Raw genomic sequence first — 8497 nt, forward strand, 5'->3', positions numbered from 1 at the left:
ATATTTTATGGAAGATTAACCGCACAAGCTCACACTATACAACCAACACAAGTAATTAGCATACTAGATTGAAAATAACATGAACGTCGATAATTAATTAAGAATCTAGTTTAGTGCAATGTTAGGAAATTAAAATATAAAAGTAATTATTCTTTCTCCAAAATTTGGCAAGCATAACGCTTAGATCTGAAGCTATTAAAGAAGCTCGGTCACGTGCTGGGAAGGTGCCATTAACTTTTCTTCTCCATCGGTGAAAGTGGAGTTTTGTCCAACTCACGGAACAGGAACGGTTATATATTTATTGAAAGAAATTTAAAAAATAAATAAATATTAAATTAATCACTTTCCTGCCAACCATCAAGCTTACTGTTATCTCTGATTTGGACCTTTTTTTTTTCAAACACACCAATAAAAATATAAAAACTAATATTAAAAAAAATGTAGTATTTATTTTTAATTTATAAATATTATTTTTAAGTAATATAATAAAGTGAGTAGCACGTCCCTTCCCCGCAGAACAGATCAGAGGCGGAGAGAGAAAGAGTAGTACTTCTTCTGCTCCTTTCGCCGCCTTCTTCTTCTGCTGGCTGGTACCGCCACCAGACGAATCGCTCTCCTCCGATCGAGTTGGTTACTTCCGATGCCCTCTAAATGGGGAAGCCCGAGGAAGTTCGCGTCGAGGTCCCCGATCTAGGGTCCGACGCCGCCGCTTCCGGATGGAGAGGCACTGCTTGGATCTGCCGTGCCCTCTCCGCCAGATGCCTCCTCGTGCTTGTCCTCAGTGCTGCAGTGCTGCTCTCCGCCGTCTTCTGGCTGCCTCTGTTTCGCGGCGACCATCGTGCTGGTTTCGTTTCAGATGACCCCGGAAGCGTTCACGGTGAGCTTCGTTTCCTGATTTCGTTTGTTGACTACGGGAGGGTGAATCATAGTTTGAATGTTATGGTTTTGCTGGTGGGATGCGTGTTCGTGCTCTATTGATCCTTTTTTGTTGAGGTTTGAGTTGGATTTAGGCCTTTGAATTTTGGGGGTCTTCTGCTGCAGCAAGCGTATTAAATCCATTTTTGTGGCAGATATAGGTGGAATCTATTATATTGTGGCAAAAGGATCTCTTTTTAGGTTTTGCACTGTAGATTTATGCATCGTCACTTCAATAAACTCTACGTGACATGTAGGGGGTTCAGTTTGCAGATAGACATGTTATCCTTAATCACTAAAGAGTTCATCTTAGATCTTTCTTTGTATTTCGTAGGGGCTTTGTAATTTGACGTCAAATGGGAGAAGACAATGCTATTTGCATGATTTCCTGTCTGTAGGCTGACTATAAATTTTGATGCATAAAAATGGCATCAGTCATTCCTGAAATCTAAGGTATTTAGTTTCCTGTATTCAAAATTTAGATAACATAAGCCTAGTACCTAGACATAATCAGGCTCAGATGGTACCTAGACATACACTAGCTTAAAGTCAAAGTAACCTAAGCCTGGTTATACTTTTGATAATTGATTAATACGAGTATGTAGATGATTCGTAGTTGAGAGGTGTTGCATGTTCATGCATAACCTTATAGTCTGCATTTTTTTTGCTATACAAAACCTTCTACTATTTCTTGACCCTGCATCATTTGTTTTTTAATTACATAAATATGGAGGAAGGTCAAGATATTGAGTATTGAATAATATGCTTTCCTTGATTTTTTTCAGCTGAAATACAGGCGAGTTTCATTTTGCAAAAACCAATTTCAGCACTTGTTACTTATGCTGCAAGATTAGAGTATGAAATTTTTGAAGAAATTGGTATTCCAAACACAAAGGTTCATCTTCAATTTGTTGCTATTATCCGTGTCTGTCTTCTCAATTTTCTTGTTATTTTTTCTAACATCAATTGGGTCATCTGAACAGGTTTCAATTATTTCCATGCATCCCTTAACTCCAGAAAACTCTACGTATGTAACCTTTGGTTTTCTTCCTGAACCAAAAAATGCCTCAATAAACTCTGCAGCACTCAGTATTTTGAGATCTACTTTGATAGATCTGGTTCTTAAGCAAATTAATATAACTTGGACATCATCAATTTTTGGTGATCCATCATCTTTTGAGCTTTTGAAGTTTCCTGGAGGGATCACTGTGGTGCCTTCACAGTCAGCTTCAATTTGGGAAATAGCACAAATCCTGTTTGACTTCAAATTAAATAACAGCATTGAAGAAATTTTGAAGAACATGGACAGTTTGAAGGCTGAACTTAAATTTGGATTGAATTTGACTTCTTATGAGGTGCTCATCCTGATACAATCAATATGATTTTGATGGTGCACTTATTCTTATCTGTTAAAAGATTAACAAACATTTTCTGTATGTGCAGAATGCATACGTAAAGCTTATGAATAGTGATGGTTCTACAGTTGCATCACCAGTTATCATCGAGGCTTCTGTTCTATCAGATGTTGGGAGTGGCAATCTTTTACCAGATAGAATGAGGCAACTAGCTCAGTTCATCACAGGGCCTGATGCCAAGAATCTTGGCCTTAATAACTCTGTTTTTGGAAAAGTGAAGCAAGTGCAATTATCATCATACCTTGAGAACTCAATCTCATCACTACCCCCCAGTCCATCTCCTTCTCCATCTGATGGATATGCTGAACCTCCTTCATTAATATCTACTTCCTCACCTGCGCCAGCATCTGCTCCTGCTCTGTCAAATAATCACTATGGCCAGCCTCCATGTTTCTACAGTCATACTTTGCCATCACATAGTCCAGCGGCTTTTCCACCAACCCCTAATGTTGGTATCAAGTCACACCAGCCACAGTCTCATGCTGTAAATGTACCTGTACCATCACCATGAACCACCAAACTTTCCTCGTATTTATTCAGAACACTCACCAAATTTAGCTGTTCCCTCAAGCCATGAAGCGATGAAGCCTAGTCCCAAAGTGAGTCAAGAACCTTCACTAGCTCCAGTTAGCTATGCTTCCAGTCCAATCCCAGGTAGTGGAGGAGGTGATGGATTGCTTGCAGCACCTTTGTCATCATTTTTATCACCGTCTTCTGGATGTAAGTTATTTCTTATAATTATTTACTCGGTATTTTTGTTAAAGAAGCGTTACAGATTTGTTTCCGTTTTGATGCTAAACATGAATTGTTCTAAATAATAAATCTAAATCATTTAGTTAAATGGTCAAAAGTCTAACATACTTGGAATTAATTATAAAAAAATGAATATTGTTTTCCTATTCAGTATCTTCTTTTGTATGCATTTATTGTATTCCATGTTTTGATATATTTACTGTATTCGATGATCTTTATCAAACCTTTGCATTTTCAATTTCTTGTTCATGTTTTTAACAAATTGAATGTTAACCTACAATTCAATTTTATAGTCTTTTTGCATTATAACCTTCACTGTAAAGGGATGTGGGAATGTGGTAGATTGCTATTTGCTATCTTAAGTTTCAAGTACTTGTGTAATTTGTCATCGTTTTTCTCCTGCTGCTACTTTAGTTTGCATACATTATAAGCTTATTTCAAATCTAGTGTGTTTAAAACCAAATAACTTGATCGTTATGGTTGTTTGAGACTTGATGTCTGCTCATTAGTGGTAGATAATAAAGGCATGCTTCCAGATGACCTAAAGTCATATAAGAAGGTTAGTTATATACTGTGTTTTGACAATTAATAGCTGGATGGATATATATATATAGTCATGGTGCTTTATTACATGTGCAATCCATATAAAGGGAAAACTGTAATTGAAAAAGGTTCAGCTTCATTAATTTTTCAATGTGACACTTTTATATGTTACACATACTCCTGGTTATGTAAACTAAGTAAAATTCCTTGCCACCTGTCTTATCTATGAGCTGAGTTACTTTAGATGCTCTCAGACCTTTTTGAGCACGTTGGCTATAACACAAAAGGCAATCTACATTTCACAAAACTCATGTTCCACCTATATAAAAAACATGCTTGTGCTGCCAACAGCCTGGCCCATTTTGTGGCAGCATGGTAGCCCACGGGCCAGGCTGAGCACCACCTAAGAATGGGCCTGTTGGATTATTCCACAAAATTCATATTTTAACTTCTCCAAATGACTGAAATAACCCTATAAACATTTATTAAAAAATCATAAGGACATATTGCAATTTGACTATAAAAATATCAAAATACCTTTGAAAATTTAAAAAATAACAAAAATTTCTCTATTTATGCAGTTCCACCTCTCGTCCCTTGTCCAAACTCGCTTTTACCCCCTGCTTACTTGGAAGGATGAAAATAAAAACTAAGGAAAGTTTTCCACGAGGAAAATTTTCTAGTGTTTATTTTGTGAAAAAGGATGGACTACTAACCCTTTCCGTTGTATACTTACTATAAAATAATGGACAGATGGATTTAAAAATCGATCCGCAGATCATTTTTTGAATAGTTTTTATTTGCCCAAATCTTCCTTCCTCTTCACATTTTTTTTTGTTTTTCTCACACTCGCAAGTGCGACCGCCTCGCATGGCCTTGCGTGGTTGCTGCGTCCAACCTCCGCGGGTGGCCTTGCCTGTGCGGCAGCCGCGGACGACCTTGCTTGTGTGGTTGTCGCGGGCGGCCCTGCCTACGCGGTCGCCTCATACGACCTTGTGCCACTGCGAATTTTTATCTCGTATTTTTTTCTCCACCTCTCCTTCCTTAGGGATTCTTTTCTTCCCCCTTATTTTTTCTTCCTTTCCCTGGGGTTTTTTTTTTCAAAGTAAAGAGCATTAGTCTCATCTCAAATTCTGAAATCTCAATTCTCATATTTTTCTTTCTGTCATAATATGGCTTGGTTGTTGTTTCATTCTATCATAATATCATTTTTTAATCTCTTTTTTTGTTAATGGCTTAATATCAAATCTATAATTTTTTTCCTCAATTTATAGATTTTAAAATATTTTATTTTATTTTCTTTTTCTTTTTTCTATTGAGCTGGGTCTTCCTTATATCAAGAAGAGATTAAGAGAATATATAAGCTCAATATTAAGGACAGATGCCCAACTTCCAATCTTTTCTCCATAAATTTTCTCACATCTTTCGGTAGTCGTTTCCCTTCTAGTAAGAAACATGGGTTTTGTTGCATTATAGTTCAATATATGAAGCTTATATCAATAGGTTTCAGCTTAGAAATGTTGAGAGATCAGATTCCTATTTTGTTATTTACACAGATGAAATGCAAGACCTTGAAGCGACAGATGATTAGATTAATATGGTGTGGGATTCTGTTGTCAAAAAATAATCTAAACCAATTATATTGAAAAGAAAAATTGGGAATCAGTCAAGAAAATTTCTAATAGCGCTTCTTGCACAGTGCTATTGTTGGGAACATGTCAAAACAAAACTCACCCTTAACACAGGTCAGGGTGTGACAGTTGTGAACATTTACAAGATGATAAGCTAGTGGTTAACCTTTCTCTTTTCTTATTTCTCTTTATAATGTAATAACATGTCTGCGGTCACTGATCTTGTTTCTCCCTTTTAGCAAAAACTTCAAACCAAATAATCTGGGAGACAAACCTGGCTGGGCTGCTGGGATTTCTCATATTCCAACTTGTTTGTGGGACGCGATATTGAATCTTTCAAGGACCACTGAGAGTTTCATCAAATATAATTCATCTACATGCATTTGGAACAGCAACCATGTTGGGACTTAAGATGCAACATAGTTGTGATTGTTCGGCTATCGGAGCTTGCAGCTCGAAGTGCAAAGGCACCTCTCCAACGGCAAGTATCAGGAAAGATTGATGGGACCTGAGTAATCTAAAAACTGTATATAGATATAGATATATATACATATGATTCAAACTGTCTGTATAACACCGGGTTATAGCTGCAAAGGTGGCTGGTCTCTTTTCTTACCAAGGGAAGTGCTCCTCCAAAGGGCTGGAGCAGTTTTAGGCTATTGATGTGAGAATGAGCTGTTTTTTTACTTACCCACCTGTAAATTACCTCTATTCGACTTGTTTCTGAGCTGAGGAATTGTGAATCAGGCAGAGATTTATAACATATGATAATTTTGTAATCAACCCTTTCACATGTCCAATCTGTTTTGCAGCTTACCGTACATGCTGTATATTAATTATATTCTCATTATGATGACGATGATGAACCTGCAGAGCCACATGGTCGAGACACCTTATCTATGAAGTAGTAGGTGATATATTATGGTTAATGGATGTGTTGCTTTTTCAGAGAGGTTTTTAATCGATTGAAAGAATCCACAAGAGAAGCAATTATATACTGTTCGAACATCAGTATCAGGTACGTAAGCATGCAACTCAACAACAGTCCAAGGTCGTAATTCTGAAATTTTTGTAGGGCACGGAAATTTTGGTAGGTGAAGGTTCTATTCTTTGAATGAAATGGTCCTTTCCCAAAGACTGGATGTTGGTTTTCTAAATTCCTAAAGCATAGAAGTGCATTAAATAATAATCTAGGCCAATCATAATTCCAAATAGTTAATATTTGGTTTTCCAAAGTCCTAAAGCATACAACAAGTTCATCAATAAAACTGTAATTAAAAACATGTAATATTAGTTGATACATTTTGAGCACCTCCTAAGTTTCCATTCGAACAATTTTAACCAATGAAGTACAGGTATATGCATTCAAGCAAGGAATGGGCTCGATGAGCATAAGAATAAAGTTTCAGTTCGATAATGCTAAAATTTAAAAAGCTAAAGTTATCAACTAAAGGAATATATAAAATAAATAATTTTACTACTAATAAATTTAATTTGCTAAGTTGGTAGACAATTTATAAATAGCCTTATTTATTAACTTCTATAAAATATAATTACAAATTTATTTATTTTTATTTAAATAAAAAGACAATAAACTTATTTTTTTAATTAGTAAATAAGTTTAACATTGATAAACTTAGTTTTATTAACAATTTATTTCTTAATTTATAGTAATTTATAAAATTTTATAATTTTAAATTATTAAAAATAAAAAATAATTTGTGATTACACTCACCCAAGATGTCTTTTACAATTTATCTCTAGATTATATAAAAGGAGATAAATTACAGGATCAATTTATAGTTGACCACCAAATGGCGAGGATGAAAAGTTATAGTTGACTAAAGTGGTAGTAGTAGTTGATTGTTATACTGTGCAGGTCCAATAAACTTCCCAAAATCATATTATTTAGGCACATCTGTGGGAGTCCACGTATTATGTCAAATTTAGTATTTGACAGAGTATTAGAAAATGGTACATAAGTAGGATTGATTGATCATGTGTCTATGCTCAATATTGCATGATTTTATATCTTGCTATTTGATACATATCTATGCTTATCACAGACTTGTAAGCTTTTGGTTTTTAGCATGCTAGTTACAAGTTCCATGTATCATTTATTTTATGCAATTATGATGGTAACATCCATTGACATCTTAGGTAGGAAGACCAATTAGGATTGTCTAGTATTATGATTTATATAGAATCTTAGTTTCTAAGTATGTATAAGCCGTGCTTCAAATTGATTCAATAGGTGAGTTAGGGAGGAAGATTGTCTATCTTTAAAATTAGTCGGGCAAAATTCAAACACCTGAATTATAAAAAAGAGAGTAGCACTTTGATTATATTTCACAAAAATTCTAGATTAACTTGTATTGCGTATTGAAATACATAGATATAAGTGAGATATTGTGATGATGATAATAGTTCAAAATATTAATGTTGTGTACCTAGATGAACTAAGTATCATCGATATACATGAACTAATATGGTGTAAGTTCATGTCTAAGTCATGTATACGTAGTCTAAGAATTATGATTGAAAATTGATTTGCAAAACTTTTTAAAATAATTTTTGAAAACTTTGGTGTTGCCTATCTGCCTATCTGGGGTAGAAGTTACCCTTGATGATTTTAGTACAAAGTTCGGCTAAAATATTAGAAATTTTAATAACTTCTAACTTCGTACCATTTTTAAAAAATAAAGTGTATTTTCCTAAAAAATTAATTATTCTTTCTTTATAATTTTTCAAAAATTATAAAATTATTTACATATTTTTGATATCGAACTACTAAGTAATTCAAATGATAGTCGATTGATTCAAAGAATTCAACTGACTAATCTAACAATAGTGACAGAAAGGATAATACACTCTTATTCCATGAGTATTTAGCCATCCCTATCCCTTTGAAATGTTAGATTGAGTGGTGTTGTGATTGTTGTGGTAGGGGGAAGGGGGTGAATACCACTTCTTACATTGTAAGCGTACTACAAAAATATATGTAATAGAAATTATATAAACATAAAAGATAAACACAAACCAAAGTACTTTGATGATTTTACATGGTGTAACAACACCTAGACTCCTACTTTATGGCTTATGATCGATTAGGTAGATTACTCTTGACAACCTCTATATCTTCTCCGTCTTAGTAGCATTGTAGGTGGAGACACCTAGCTTTAACAATGGAGCACAAAAGAAATATAATGTGGGCATTTCTTGCACTTGATTTATTTTTCT

At 34.7% G+C, this 8497-nt stretch overlaps 1 pseudogene; it reads left to right on the forward strand.

Moving 5' to 3' along the window:
- Nucleotides 1–573: 573 nt before the first annotated feature.
- LOC141833720 (uncharacterized) lies at nt 574–6020 on the forward strand (annotated as a pseudogene).
- The last annotated feature ends 2477 nt before the right edge of the window (nt 6021–8497 follow it).

This window comes from Curcuma longa, chromosome 8, assembly GCF_044706935.1.
Source record: "Curcuma longa cultivar G26 ecotype Majalengka, Jawa Barat chromosome 8, ITB_CL_G26_1.1, whole genome shotgun sequence".
NCBI lineage: Eukaryota > Viridiplantae > Streptophyta > Magnoliopsida > Zingiberales > Zingiberaceae > Curcuma > Curcuma longa.